The sequence below is a fragment of the Anabrus simplex genome, chromosome 2, assembly GCF_040414725.1.
Source record: "Anabrus simplex isolate iqAnaSimp1 chromosome 2, ASM4041472v1, whole genome shotgun sequence".
NCBI classification, from domain to species: Eukaryota; Metazoa; Arthropoda; class Insecta; order Orthoptera; family Tettigoniidae; genus Anabrus; species Anabrus simplex.
The window spans coordinates 445161092-445177528 of NC_090266.1; positions in this window are offsets into that span (position 1 = coordinate 445161092).

The following is a 16437-nucleotide window of genomic DNA, read 5'->3' on the forward strand; positions in this document are numbered from 1 at the left end:
GGTGTTCTTTTACGCGGTAATTTAGTTAAACTATTTTTAATATTATTATTATTATTAGTATTACTGGCCGCGCAAGATTATACGTGCGGAAGCTACTACACAATAATATTTCAGATGACTCTATTGCACACAAACTCAACCATATGTCGCATAATTGAAGAATGAGCTCTGACATGATAGAATCCACGGAATTTCTGTCCCATTTGATCTCATTAAAAGTCAAAAATATTCAAATAGTCCAAGTTTAACGTTGGGGTCAATTTACACTTATTTCTCCTGCCACAATGAACTCGGGACAGTTGAAACACTTCTCGAAGACATCCACTCAAACAAACTAATAAGTTCAAATACTCACTCATCCTCAATCTACTATCACCAAGAAAGAAGAGATGGAAAAATTCTAACTAATAGAAAATGTCTAAACAAATAAGTAGAGGCTATGTCATTACAATTACTTTACAAAAGGAAAGAAAGAATAACAAAGTTTAAATATTACTTGGTGGTGACTGTCGGTTGTAGAACTCGGGCTGATGACCTAGTGCATTATCACCTTACGCACCATCGATCCTCGTCACGCCCGTCTGGACTGCCTTACATTTTACTCGTGCATTGGAGACATGCTGGCGCGCTGGAAATCACACCATTCACGAAGAAAGAAGACTGACATCCTGACTCGGACTCGAACCGGTGACCTCTTCTGTGGAAATCTTGTGAAGCTGAAACTAAAAATCACGTCTAAGACAAGGTCCAAAACTCACACCGATGTCTGATAAGATGACAAGGAAACTTAACTTTTAAAATCTGCTGAATTATAGGTGGAATCCGCAAACATCTGAACTGCAGTTGTAACCAGTTGTAGACTCTGAATGACGAAGTTCCCTGGCAAGCGAAGTGCGTCTTCTTCTGCCCGTAGTCGAAGCTAGAGTAAATCTTCTCAGTAAGCGAAATACGTCTTCTTCCGTCCGTTGTTGAAGCTAGAGTAATCCTCCACAAGACGTGTTCAGAGGTAGAAATTTCTGTGAAAATTTTCCCTAGGAAAATCCATTATTCACTGTCTTAAGACAGGGGTGCGTCTTTTCCTCATAAGCGATTGGTTAATTCATTAACTTAGCACCAAATTAATCGCTTGATTGGCTGCCATAGTCAGACGTCATGCACCTTCACAATTATCGATCGAGCACTTGACACACATTCAGCCTGGTCACGTGTCGTTCACGGCTGATTCCAAGGTTATTTGGCTAGCTGTCTCTGCGTTCTCCCCTCGCCTGGCCTTGAGTGGAATTCCCAACCACCTGGCATATCTCGCTCAGTCAACTCGACGTGATAAAACTCCCTTCCTGGTTCATAAAATAATATTTTAACACACAGTAGAAATAAATGCTTTCCAATAAATGATTTTGCCAATTTTGAAGGGGACAGTACTTACATTGATCCCCATGAGGTGCGTCCACTCCACCAACGCAGTAATTAAAGTGAGAGGATTTTTCCTTTTGATGAAAGTCACACAACCCGACATTTCAACCTGTTTACCATCATACCACTAGTTACTCTCAGCTCACAACATAGTCGAGATTTTTTTCAGTCGCTCACAATACGGTAACTTATTTATTACTCTACGCAGTGTAACATCATCCCAAAAGAGCCTAATTTCTGATTCCAGTATTTCACTCATATCGTTTGTACAGCGTGATTCAGCCGCCCCTTCCAATGCAACTTTATGCAACCCACAACATTCACTCCGTCCTGAAAACATTTGCCCTTCCGTTGACAACACCGTACATCTTGGTATTTACCGCCTCGCCATGATAGGAGGCCGTAATGTTATACTCGTATTAAACACTGGAAGACATGCGTGTGCCTTCTAGATCATATGAACCTGACACGCTGGCGGAACACTAAATTGATATTGTGACCGCAGTAAACCTAATACTTGCTATAAGCTGTCTGGTGTGGCGTGCGGAATCGTAGAGTAGTTGGTAATGGCGTGATGGATCGCACGTGCGTTTCGGGTTGGAGGTACGAGTTTGGGGCAAAGATAACAAATTTTTGAAATATTTGTTTAATACGTACCGCACGAAATGTAAGTTCACCACCCGCTTTCATTCAAATTGTGTGTGAATGAATGTGTTTGTGGCACTAAGGAGGGCCGATTAGTTAGTAAGCCGGACACATACAAATCGGGAATAATAGGAACACAACTGCCCTGACAATGTTTTATCGCAGCAAATGCTCGATGTGATGACCGTTTTGGCTTATGCTCATTCGGGCCCGGTGTCCAATAGATCGTCTGCGCGCTGAAGCATTGCAGGTGTAATTGCTCGGCAGGCGTCCGTGATGGGTTGCCGGAGCTGGTCGAGCTTTTCCGGCGCTTGAGTGTAAACAACGTTCTTCAAATGCTCCCACAAGAAGAAGTCTAACGGCGTTAAATCCGGTGATCTGTTGGGCCAAGAAACAGGGCCTCCTCGTCATATCCATTTACCTGGCAGTACCTCGTTCAGATGGTTACGAATGGGCCAAGTCGAATGTGGTGGAACTCCATCCTGCTGCATGCACATCGTCAAACGATCGTGCAAGGGCACATCCTCCAGCAGCAGTGTGAGTTCCTGACGCAAAAAGTGCAGGTAGCGCGGGCCCGTCCAATGGCCCTCAAAGAAATAATATCCAATCAGGCGATCCCCCAATATTCCGCACCAAACATTCACTCCCCATCGTACTTGATGGACCGCCTGTCGCACCCAGTGAGGATTGTCCGGACTCCAATAGTGCATGTTGTGACGATTGACGTTCCCATTATTGTGGTAGCGCGATTCGTCCGAGAAGAAGATATGCGATACGAATGCTGCATCATTGTTCAGCCTCCCTAATGGCCACCGACAGAACTCCAGTCGAGCTTCGAAATCTCGCCGACGGAGCTCTTGGTGTACCTTAAGATGTTCATGTAGTATTCGCCAGACGGACGGCTGGCTGGTGTTCACCTGTCGTGCAATCGACCTTGTACTGATGTGTGGATTATTACAAGCTGCCTCCAGAACGACCTCTTCTGTTTCACCCGATATTATGGGTCTATCGCGGACTGGTGGCTGGTTAGAAATCATGCCTGTTGTCCTTAGGCATCTTTTAACACGGCAGAATATCGTAGCAGCCGGGTGTCGCCTGTCGGGATACCATTCCTAGTACAGACGTAGTGCTTCGCATGCATTTTGTCTTGCTTACCCATAAACGAGGAGCATGTCAACGTATTCCTATATGTAAACTATGCCGAATGACAGCTGAGAACACAGTACATTCAGGACCTAATCAGCGAAGTATGCGAAGGGCACAAGATGAATAACAGCGTCATTCTACTTTTTAAATGTGTCAAACGTGGGCCTGTGTTTACGTATTCACATATCATACCGATGCAAAAGCATTTGAACGACGCAGGATTCGAACCGCCGCTGGCACATTCCGTCGATTGCGAGGTGAACGTCTTTCCACATCCGCTACACTACACTGCGGAAAGCATGCATGTAGTACGACGAGAGCAGAGCACATACGCCATCCGGCTCGGTGATTAAGACATTAATTACTGCACTGTTACCTAGTTTTATGCATTGATTCCCCTCTTCGTTACACCGGTTCACTAGGCACTACTCATTAACATAGTTACATGGTAAAATGTCGTTGCTACATGATGTCAAGGCGTCATGTTTTGCGAACGTATGATATAACATTTCTCTACTGTTCAGAATGGTGTGCAAAATGTGCTCACTGAACATTAGCACCATACAGTACGCCTGCAGGGGATTAGCACCCCTATAACCTTGTCCATGTTAGTTGGGCTGCAGCAAACGATATTGTAAGGGGCTGCTATATCACACTGTATAAAATAAGAAAATGCAAAAGTAAAATAAAACTGCATTGAAAACCTCCCTCTAAATGATTAAAGGATAAGATAGTGCTCTGCCTATTATAATTATTCTTTCTTTCTTTCTTAATCTGCTCACCCTCCAGGGTTGGTTTTTCCCTCGGACTCAGCGAAGGATCCCACCTCTACCGCTTCAAGGGCAGTGTCCTGGAGCGTGAGACATTGGGTCGGGGGATGAAACGGTAGAGGATGACCAGTACCTCGTCCAGGTGGCCTCACCTGCTATGCTCAACAGGTGCCTTGGTGGGGGATGGGAAGATTGGAAGGGATAGACAAGGAAGAGGGAAGGAAGAAGCCGTGGCCTTAAGTTAGGTACCGTCCCGGCATTTGCCTGTAGGAGAAGTGGGAAACCACGGAAAACCACTTCCATGATTGCTGAGGTGGGAATTAAACCCACTTCTACTCAGTTGACCTCCCGAGGCCGATTGTACCCCTTTCCAGCCCTCGTACCACTTTTCAAATTTCGTGGCAGAGCCGGGAATCGAACGCGGCCCTTCGGGGGTAGCACATGATCACACTAACCACTACACCACAGAGGCGGACTACTCTAATAATTGCAGTTCTATTTCCTGGAAATGTAGCCACCATTCAGTCACTGCTTCGTCTAGTCCAGTTGGACTCATTGTTCTCTGTAGTCTCCCGTGATCTAGAGTGCCTTACCAAAATCCATGGATGGGTCAATGGCGGTACGGCCCACTACATCTACAGAATTTTAAATATCTGGTGGAATCTTACATGTTTAGCTTTAGTTCAATAATATTTCCTAAACCCAAACTCCCTTCTATCAATCCAGTCAGTAATTTTGCAAACGTGTCTAATACAATAAGAATTATTGCTTCCCAGAGTTCACATGTAACGCATGTAAAGCTGACGGGGCTGTAATTTTCCGCTTTATGTTTATCACCCTCTCCTTTGTATACAGGGGTTAATATAGCAACTCTCCATTCACTTGGTATAGCGCCTTCATGCAAACAGTTATCACAGAAGAACTTCAGGTGTGATACAATATCGTAACACATTGCCCTTAGTATAACGCCATAAATCTTATCAATTCCAGCTAACCTTCTAGTTTTCAACTTTTGATTCTTATTGTATGTATCTTCGTTATCATAAATAAATGTCAATACTGCGTTAGTAATAGTCCCCTCCTCTACACTTGTAATCCTTTCTTTCTTCACCTGCTTGGCCTCCAGGATGGGATTTCCCTCGGACTCAGAGAGGGATCCACTTCTACCGCCTCAAGGGCAGTATCCTGGAGCGTGAGGCATTGGGTCGGGAGATACAACTGGGGAGGATGACCAGTATCTCGTCCAGGCGCCCTTACCTGCTATGCTGAACAGAGGCCTTGGTGGAGGATGGGAAGATTGGAAGGGATGGACAAGGAAGAGGGAAGGAAGTGGCCGTGGCCTTACGTTAGGTACCATCCCGGCATTTGACTGTAGGAGAAGTGAGAAACCACGGAAAACCACTCCCAGTTTGGCTGAGGGGGAAATCGAATCCACCTCTACTCAGTTGACCACCTGAGGCTCAGTGGACTCCGTTCCAGCCCTCGTACCACTGTTCAAATTTCGTGGCAGAACCGTTAATCGAACCCGGGCCTCCCGGGATGGCAGATAATCACACTAACCACTACACCACAGAGGCGGACTACACTTGAATTTAGGTTAGCATGTTATGTACTAGCAATTACCCGCGGCTTCGCTCGCGTGGATTCAATAACTTGATCATAGGAATTGATTCTCGGCATTGTACTAAGACATTATCAGAAAATTCCTAAAAAATACCCAAAAATTGAGTTTCATTTACCCCAGAAATTCTTTGTAAACAATGTTTGTTCTAGTACCCTTTGGGTCTAAAACAACCACGCGACATACTGTAGAAATGGACATGTGAGAAACAGCCTTCTCTCAAGTCAAAAAAATAAATACATGTTTCTTTATTTTTAAAGGAGATTCCAAATTCCTATTCCCACATCTGTAACAACTTCAGTTTTTGAGATATACATAAGTATCCCCATAAAATTATTTCAACCCCATGATCAGTCCATCCCAAAACCCCACAACTATCAAAGTGTATTTTCCGAGAACAAAAATACATGTTTCTTTAATTTTCAAGGAGATTCCAAATATCACTTTTTACATTTGTAACATCTTCAGTTTTCAACATATAAGTATCCTAATAAAAATATAAATAACCTATTTTTCCTTCTTTTCAGCCCACATTAAATGCCTACTCCGAAAGCGAAAAGGTACATTTTTTTTTGCTATTTGCTTTACGTCGCACCGACACAGATAGGTTTTATGGCGATGATTGGATAGGAAAAGCCTAGGAATGATAAGGAAGCGGCCGTGGCCTTAATTAAGGTACAGCCCCAGCATTTGCCTGGTGTGAAAATGGGAAACCAGAGAAATTACATGTTCCTGTATTCTTAAAGGACTTTCCAAATACCAAGTTTCTTGTCTCTAACATGTTAAGATTTTTACATATAGGCCTAATGTTGATATACCGGTACTCATTTTAAAAATTTACCAGCTTTTTTAATTCTTTTGAGCCCTTTAACTGGATTTTCCAAAAAAAAGAAAAATACGTGTTTCATTACGTTTAAGGAGATTCCAAATACCATTTTTCATGTATGTACGTCCGTAATACATTCAGTTTTTGAGATAAATGTGTACGAGTTAAAATAATTCAACTTCTTCTTCACTTCTTTCCATCTCTCTCCCGCCTTAAGTGGACTTTCCGAAAACAAAAAATACGTATTTCTTTATTTTGAAAGGAAATTCAAAATACCAACTTTCACGTCTTAGCAGTTTCTGTTTTTAATATAAAGTATCCCCATAAACACATTTCAAATCCTTATTTACTTATTTTCAACTCCACACTCCTTACGTCGAGGAAATAAATGCGCGTTCCTTTATTTTCAAAGGAGATTCCAAATACCAATTTTCACGTCTTTAACATCTTTAGTTTTTGAGATATAAGTATCACCATACAAAGAATTCAACAAATTTTTCAGTTAATTCGCCCATTTAGGTGGATATCCTAAGTCGAAAGATTACGTGTTCCTTTACTTTGAAAGAAAATTCCATATACAAATTTTCATGTCTGTAACATCTTCAGTTTTTGAGATATAAGTAGCCTCATGAATATAATTCAACTCCTTTTACACTCCACCCCCACCCGTTGAGTTGGTTTCCCCCACCCGAAAAATGCGTGTTTCTTTATTATTAAAGGAGATTCCAAATACCGGCATCCACTTTTGTAACCTTCAGTTATGACGTATAAGTTTCTCCAGAAAAAGACTTCAATTTTTTTCACTTCCTTTCACACTCCCCACTGAAGTGAATTTTCCAAAAACAAACAGTACCCGTTTCCTTAAAACAGCTTCCAAATACTAATTATCACGACTGTAACTTCTTCAGTTTTGGGGATATATTTATCCTCGTCAAAAGAATTCATCTCCGTTTTCACTCCACGCCCCCCTACCAAGTTGATTTTCCCCCATGCTTGTTTATTTCTAAAGGAGATTACATATACTAGTTTTTACGTTAGAAACATCTTTAGATTCTTTGGTATATATATTCTCATACAAATAATTCAACTAATTTTTCAATATTTTCCACCCTCTCCCCCGCCCCCAGTTAATGGTTCTATCCAAAAACCAAAGAACATGCAACATGCAACATGAACATGTCAAGTTTTTGAGATTTACTGTAGATATGCTAATTTTAAAAATTCACCCACATTTTCAATCCCCTAAGTGGATTTTCCGAAAAAATTTATATTTCTTTACTTTTACAGGAAAATCTAAATATCAGTTTTCGAACCTGTAATTATGTTACGTATCTGAGATAATTTTCTGATATAGCCTTTTTGAAAATTCACCCCGTTTGTCACTCCCGTTCACCCCATATTCATCGGATTATCCAAAAACACAAAAATTCGTGTTCCTTTATTTTCAAAGGTGATTACAAATACCAATCGTCATGCCTGTAATATCTTCAGTTTTTGAGTCTCCTCATGAAAGGTGTTCAACCCATTTTCTTCCTTTTTCACCCCTTAATGGGATATTCCGTAACAAAAATCATGCTTCCTTATTTTTAAAGCAGATTCCAAATACCAAATTTCACGTCTGTAACATCTTCCGTTTTCGAGATATCAGTATCCTGATTAAAAGTATTCAACCCCATTTTCAGTCTCTTTACCCCCCCCCCACATACACAAGTGGTTTTCCCGAAAACAAAAAATACATGTTTCATTATTTTTAATAGAGATAAAAATACCACTTTTCACTTCGGTAACATATTAAGTTTTCAAGATATACTGTAGAAATGCTCATTTTTTATTTCACCCCCATTTTAGTTCCCCTTAAGTGGAATTTCCAAAAACAATTCACCTGTATTTCTTTACTTTCAAAGGAGATTCCAAATACCAATTTTTACTTCTGTGACATTTTGCGTTTCTGAGATATACTGTAGATATAATCTTTCAAAAAATTCACCCCACTTTGTCACTCCTGTTTAACCCCCATCAATTGGATTTTCCAAAAACAAAATATACGTGTTTCTTAATTTTTAAATGAGATCCCAAATACCAGTTTTCATGTCTGTAACATCTTCAGTTTCTGAGATATAAGTATCATCATTAATGGCATTCAACCACTTTTTCACCCTTTTTCATTCCTCATATCTGGATTTTCCGAAAACAAAAAATACGTGTTTCTTTATTTTTAAAGGAGATTCTAAATATCAATTTTTACATCCGTGAACTTTTAAAGTTTTGAGATATAAATACACTCATTTTAAAAATTTACCCCCCCCTTTTCACCCCTTATTATTGGATTTTTCCAGAAACAAAAAATTACATGTATCTTTATTTTTAAAGGAGATCCCAAATACTTATTTTCAGGTCTGTAATATCTTCAGTTTCTGAGATATAAGTTTCCTCATTAAAGGTATTCAACCATTTTTTCAACCTTTTTATCCCCTCCTAAGGTGATTATCCGAAAAAAAGTACGTGTTTCTTTATTTTTAAAGGAGATTCAAAGTACTAAATTTTAAATCTGTAAACCTTTAAAGTTTCGAGATATGGATACACTCATTTTAAAAAATCACCCCTATTTTCACCCCCTTAACAACGGAATATCCAAAAATCCTCCCTTAGCCAACACCTACATTGCAATATAAATGTATCCTCAAAATTTCATTTCTTTATGTCCAGTAGTTTTGGCTCCGCGATGATTAATCTGTCAGTCAGTCAGTCAGTCAGTCAGTCAGGACATGTTCTTTTGTATATATAGATTGTGTTCTGTTTATGCATTCCTTATATTTTTCAGTTTATATGTTACTTTTTTCATTATGACCTTTTTTTTCTTTTTTTGCTAGTTGCTTTACGTCGCACCGACACAGATAGGTCTTATGGCGACGATGGGACAGGGAAGGGCTAGGAGTGGGAAGGAAGCGGCCGTGGCCTTAATTAAGGTACAGCCCCAGCATTTGCCTGGTGTGAAAATGGGAAACCACGGAAAACCATTTTCAGGGCTGCCGACAGTGGGATTCGAACCTACTATCTCCCGAATACTGGATACTGGATTATGACTTTTTACTTCTTTACTTTTATATTTCGGATTTCTATGTGTTTTTTCTATTTGTTTAGCTTTGCTTTCTTTCTTCATTATATGTTCTCCAAATCGCTTAATTAGCTTAGATGTCTTTGGTTTTATAGTCGAATACTACATTTCTTTTATACATCAATTATCTCGTAATTTACGTCGTTATGTGTAAGGGAGGGCCACGGCCCCTAACTTCGCCAAAAGTAAATAAACAAATAAATAAATAAATAAATAAATAAATAAATAAATAAATAAATAAATAAATAAATAAATAAATAGTCAGCCTCTGTGATGTTGTCGTTAGTGTGATTAGCTGCCACCCCCGGAGGCCCGGGTTCGATTCCCGGCTCAGGCACGAAATTTGAAAAGTGGTCCGAGGGCTGGAACAGGATCCACACAGCCTCGGGAGGTCAGCTGAGTAGAGGTGGGTTCGATTCTCACCTCAGCCATCCTGGAAATGGTCTCCGTGGTTTCCCAATTCTCCTCCAGGCAAATAAATAAATAAATAAATAAATAAATAAATAAATAAATAAATAAATAAATAAATAAATAAATAAATAAATAAATAAATAAATAAATAAATAAAAATAATAAATAAATTTGTAACCAAAAATGTTTACATACCACTGACTTCAGACTTCTGCCATCCGTAAATCGTCCCACATACACTCGCCCCGTTCCTAAATTATCCATGGAATGCCCTTCCTGGAACATGTTTCTGTCTTAATACTCCGGTGGTCGAGCGAAGGAAAGTAACGTCAGTGGTCGCGCGGACCACAATTGTGATCCAAACTTTCTTTGCGATATGAGGCTATTCTATGCTACTTATTCAATGAATATGATTATGCATTGTGAAAAGAACTTTATTTTCTGTACAACATAATATAATTATGCATGCATTTGTAAGAAATACCTGAAAAATTACCGGACATTGTGATTTGTCTCACTCCCTCCCTCCATTATCTTCTTCACGGTCTGGTTCATTCAGCCAGCGATTTATATTCTCATTGTCATCCATTTTGCACCTATATACCAATAATGAATATAAACTCATAAAACGGTGTGGATATATGCACAGGAACTGAGATTAAACACCGTAATGAGAAAACGAACAAACTTAAAAATGTCACGCTAGTGGTCGCACGGATCACAGTTGTGATCCAGAAGAATAAATTGTTTTATAACACAACAGCCATCTGTCAAGGGTTAGCAAATTACTGCATGCCAGAGAAGGGACGAAGCGCGAAGAAGGTACACAGATGCTCAATGTCAACAGTCATACCAACAAACAGTAGCGAAAAAAACTAAACGGCTGGATAACTATTGTGATCCGCGCGACCACTGGAGTGTTAAAGAACCTCTAGATATCCTTTCAGTGTTCTCGAAAATTCATCGGGCTGCCAGTTATGTTTGCCTTCATCCTTAGCAGACTTCTTTTTATTTTGGTTGCTAAATTCATTTTCCTACTAATTTCCTTCAATCTCTTCTTATCCCGCAATCATTCGTAACGCTGTTCATAATAGCTTCTACCTCCTTTTTAATCTCTTTATCTCCCTGTTATAATACAATGGATCCTTATCATTCCTTACCACCTTTAAATGTACATGCCTGTTTCCGCACTCCTCAACAATTACTCTAAACCCATTCCGTACGCCGTTTACATTTTTATTTTCCTCTGCTTTTAAAAAAAATTCCTATGCTTTTCTTTCTTGCTTCTTCTTTCGTTCTTCCTTAATCTGTTTACATTCCAGGATCGGTTTTTCCCTCGGACTCAGCGAAGGATCCCACCCCTACCCCCTCAAGGGCAGTGTCTTGGGGACTTTGGAAAAGGGGATACAAGTGGGGAGAAGGACAGTACCTCGCCCAGCCGGCCTCACCTGCTATGCTGAACAGGATTCTTGTGGGGGATGGGAAGTCTGAAAGGGATGGACGAGGAATGGGGAAGGAAGCGGCCGTGGCATTAAGTTAAGTACCATCGCGACACTTGCCTAGAGGAGAAGTGGGAAACCACGGAGAACCACTTCGAGGATGGTTGAGGAGGGAATCAAACTTCCCTCTACTCAGTTGACCTCCCGAGGCAGAGTGGACCCCGTTGCAGCCCTCGCACCATTTTTCATATTTCTTGGCAGAGCCGGGAATCGAACCCGGGCCTCCGGGAGTGGCAACTAATGGCACTAACCACTACACCACAGTGGCAGACCTATGCTCCTCTTATCAAAATTATGGTATTGCCTAACAATAATACTTGTACAGTCTTTCTATCGCATTTATTTTTAACTCTGACAAAAACAGCTTCATGACCACTTATGCCATCTATCACTTCAGTTTCTCTATAGAATAATTCATTTCGTTCTATCAGCACCACGTCTCGAAGACAGGGTTGTGGTTAAAGTAGGTGTATCAAGCACATCATATGGTTGGAAGGAGAGGCATGTGGGAGTTAAAAATAGTAATTATGTTCGGTGGAATACGGCAAATAAAAGTGGGATCAGCGTATTAGATGGGCTGAAAGAAATCGTTAACGAGCATGAAAGCAGATATGTACCTTGAAAGAAGGTACAGGTAAGAAATTGTTTATAGCCGGGCTGAGTGGCTCAGACGGTTGAGGCGCTGGTCTTCTTACCCCAACTTGGCAGGTTCGATCTTGCCTCAATCCCGTGGCATTTGAAGGTGCTCAAATACGCCATCGCCGAGTCGGTAGATTTACTCGCACGTAAAAGAACTCCTGCCTTGAAAAAACCTCGGCCCCTCGGCTTCTCCGAAAAACCACAAATGTAGTTTAGTGGGACGTAAAGCCAGTAACATTATTATAAATTATATGAACCCCCTATATTACGAGGATTGATTCCGAAGTCAAGGCATCTAAGTTTTTCGAAAATGAGCCACAGTCAAACACGTAAAATATCCATGGTGCGCGGGCAATACCATATCTTCCACAATGCTCTTCCCATCCACTATTTTCCTTAAAAGTTGTCACGCCTCCCAGCCCTACATCGATATGCAGTCGATCAGAACGATGTTCCTTGTGTAACTTCGATCTTATTCCCAAGCTGAAATAGCAATTAGATGATAAACGCTCGGCAAAAAAGAAGATATCGTACGAGCATTTCGACATGAACTAGCGCACATTGACTAATCTCATGCAGCCAAAGGAAATTTTCTGTCTTTCTCATTGGAAGCAACCTCTACAATTGGTGATTGGAATGTGCAAAGACGTAGAGTCAAATATTAGGTTTCATACAGTTTCTAGTTATTGTTTCTATTCAAAGGTGACGGTATTATTCAAATATACACCTGTCAAATACGTTCACAACATTGCAGATTACGCAACTGATGTGTTGTAGCAAATAAGAGCTTTTTAAATTGCTATGTCAGTCTTTTTCATGTTCTCACTGCTGCAAATGTTATTTGACAAATTGTAATTCACAAGAGAGCACATTACTACTAGGAATTGGAATTCGGAAGTCTAATGAAGCTCTTGTTATATACCCATCATATCTTCCAAGATACATCTTTATTTTTTATGTGCCTAATAATTGTATATAGCTCTGTCTTTTAAACTGCGCTTTTGAGTGAAGGGTGAGTTAATAATAAAACTTCCTTTATATTAATTCCCGTTAGTATCACAGTTACTTTTGCGTAGATGACCTCTTTATGACATAAATGACACACGAGGGATAGTATTTGTGTTATAATAAGCCTTCATAAAATGTAAAGTTTGTGCAACTAAACGCGTATGAGTGTGTATATTCATTTTACAGTAAAGTCTCTCCGGTTGTTTTAACTACACAGCTAATATTACTCGTAGAATCATGTGTTAGTGTTAGAGGTTTATAAAGTATAAATGAGAGCAACATGAACGTTTTGTGCATCTAACCGAGAAAGGCACGTTGAATTTTAATATTTAGATTGTGAAATGTATGCCACGTAGTGTGAATACGTGGAAGGTTTCCAGAAACTCCGATAACAACTGTTACATTAATTTACTTTTTCCGTGAGTCCTTCGTGTCAGTCCTACACATCACAGGGCACTTGTAATCCAGGGATGAGGAATTTGTGCTTACGCACATGACAGTGTAATGACCACTTGTTTTAAAGCCATATTGGTTAATGTGCACATTACTCAGCCAAGTTGGTAATTCCGCTGTCCCGGGGATAGAAAATAAGATAACAGGTTTTTATTGTGCAGGAAAGTCATCTTCGCAGTGGGACAGAATGAGCAAGTCCAATATTCAAACCCTGTTTACCAATAATATGTGCGTTTCTAGCTGTTTCAAAACCATTCGCGTATTTTTATGTAAGTTGAAAGGAACCTTCTTTTTTCAAAACAATTCAAAACACGATTTAAACTGTTTCATTTAGAAATACAAAAATATACTTTTAAGAAAAAATAGAATTGAAGTAAGAAACCAGAGGTAAGGGGCAATAAAAAGGATGAAGAAACATTCTGCATTACAGCATCATAATTCAGATATAACCATACCTAACTCCCGGTATTTCATACCGAAATTATACAAGATTTTGCCATGCAAATTAAAAGCATACATATAGAATTTCATAACTATGAGAAACAGATGAAAAATTTTCGCACAGCAAAAAGTAGAAATTGATGAAATAATATCTGCTATATGGAGTATATGAAATAGATATATTTCTCTCTACCATACCATTCAATAGAGAACTTACCTTCTTCCTTCAAAATACTTAAAACTATTACGAACCTTCACTCATACACATTCAGTAGTTCTTATTCTGTAAAAACATGATATCACACCATGATACACTTCACTATGCTAATTTTATTCAGATTCATGCTTTCACGGATCTTATCAATAGACATGGTAATGCTTCGAGGGTTTGCGATGTGAAAGAAGTAAACAGTTTTCATCATTCACACGCGAAATCCCGAAGGATATCTTGTCTAATTTTGTTCTTTTTATTATATTTCCCTAAATATATTATCTAGACAGAACGGATTTAGATAACTTTGTATAAAATCGAAGTAATCCTTAGTCAAGGATAAGATTCATTAGGAACTATCAATGCAGTAATCTTTAAATATGCGGTAGTATTTCTATTATAGCATAATATGATAGTTTTCACAATGTCATATTTTGATAATATGATTATTAATTAACGATTTTATAACTTTTACCAAGTGTTACCCGGCCGTAATTATAGAAACTATAAAATAAAATGATATGATGAACTTTCTGCTACCCAAAGACATGTTTCATGATTTGTATTATAGCTTAAGAACCTACAATTACAATCGATGGAGATTTGGGAGAAATTTATCATGATGGGAATGTGACAAATTAATTTCCTTGGTCTCGCATGTGTGAAATTTAATTGATTTCCTTGATTGAATATTTGTTTCTTTGTATTTCCTATTGCCAGAATCCCAAACGTTTATATTAAATCTTGATTTTTTGCACAACATATTTTCACTTTACAGTTTTCTTTTGCGAAGCGTACTATGCTTCAAAGCTCTAGTTGGAACTCGGAAAGTTATCTTCATATTTTTGTACAATAGTGAAACATTATTCATACTTCTTTGTGTAATAATTACTTTACTTATAGAAACAATAAAAATAGTACAAGTTCGTCGTTAAACGCGCCTCATTTTTCCGATATCAGACATTTTCATTGTATGTCCTTACGGGAGGGAGTAGTGAAAAAGGTAAAATCAAGGCAATCAATCGAGCAGAGCATCATATGACCACAATATTTAGACATTTATACCAACAATCATCATCATCTACCGCGCAGACTTGAGTTAGTCCCATACTAATGAGTACAGTTAAACATGATGGCTTTTTTACATCCGTGTGATAACGATTGGTACTGAAACTGTTAATGGTTCAAAATTACTGGGTTTTGGGGAAAATGTTGAACTTCAAAATTATCCTTTTTTAAACTTCAATTTAAGCGCCTTAATATCCTTTTCCCTAGGACTTCGTATAATGTCAATTTCCTTTACTACAGATATCGAATTAACAGTAATAAAAGCCAAAGTAATCCATAAACCATGAACAGAGTATGACATGAATGATTGTATATATAATAACCCTATAAATAAAATATTGCGATTTTCAGTAGAAGTCTCTAAAAACATCCTATCGATGATGTTTTGAATTTGATTCTCTTCTTTTAAATAAATGCTTACACCGTTGCACACACTGAGGAGTGCCAGACAAACTCTAGATTTTTTAAATTTCTACTGAATTTCGGATTTCTATAAATCATTAATTTATTTCTCCTAGATCCCATGCTTTCGAGTATGAGAATAGTTGTTGAGTAATCAAGCAATATTTCACTAAATTAATATTGTCTTAGAGTTAGTTCACTATAGTTTCCACTTGTTCCTTACCTTACTACCCTATTTCTCAATTAGCAGTTCCTATGTGGTTGATTATTCTGTGCCTAAATATCAAGTAATGAATAACCATAATTTTAGGGATCCTCGTATGACGCAGAGAATATGTCATCACGAACACACAGCAAAAAGGGCATTTCAAATATTCCTTTCAACATAATAGGTGTATTTTTGTTCTATTTTTATTATAGGAACGATATGATACTCAGAATAGCAGCGAATTAGTTAACGTCAAGTATGCCAGTCTGAATTTAGAAGAGAAATGTTATAAAATACAAGAACATCTTAGTGGGTCATGTCAAGCCGAAAGAAGTAGACAGAGATGAAGCGAGTTCATTAAGTGAGATTACTGAAGTGTGCGAGATGTTTCTCTATCTCGCTGAGTTTTGTCCGTAGCAGAACGAATGTGTTGCTTAGTGAGAGATGTGCGTAGGTGCTATCCACAACAGTCACTGATTGTATAATATGTAGGGGACGTACGAGTTTTGGCTAGTGGTTTTACGTCGCACCGACACATATAGGTCTTATGGCGACGATGGG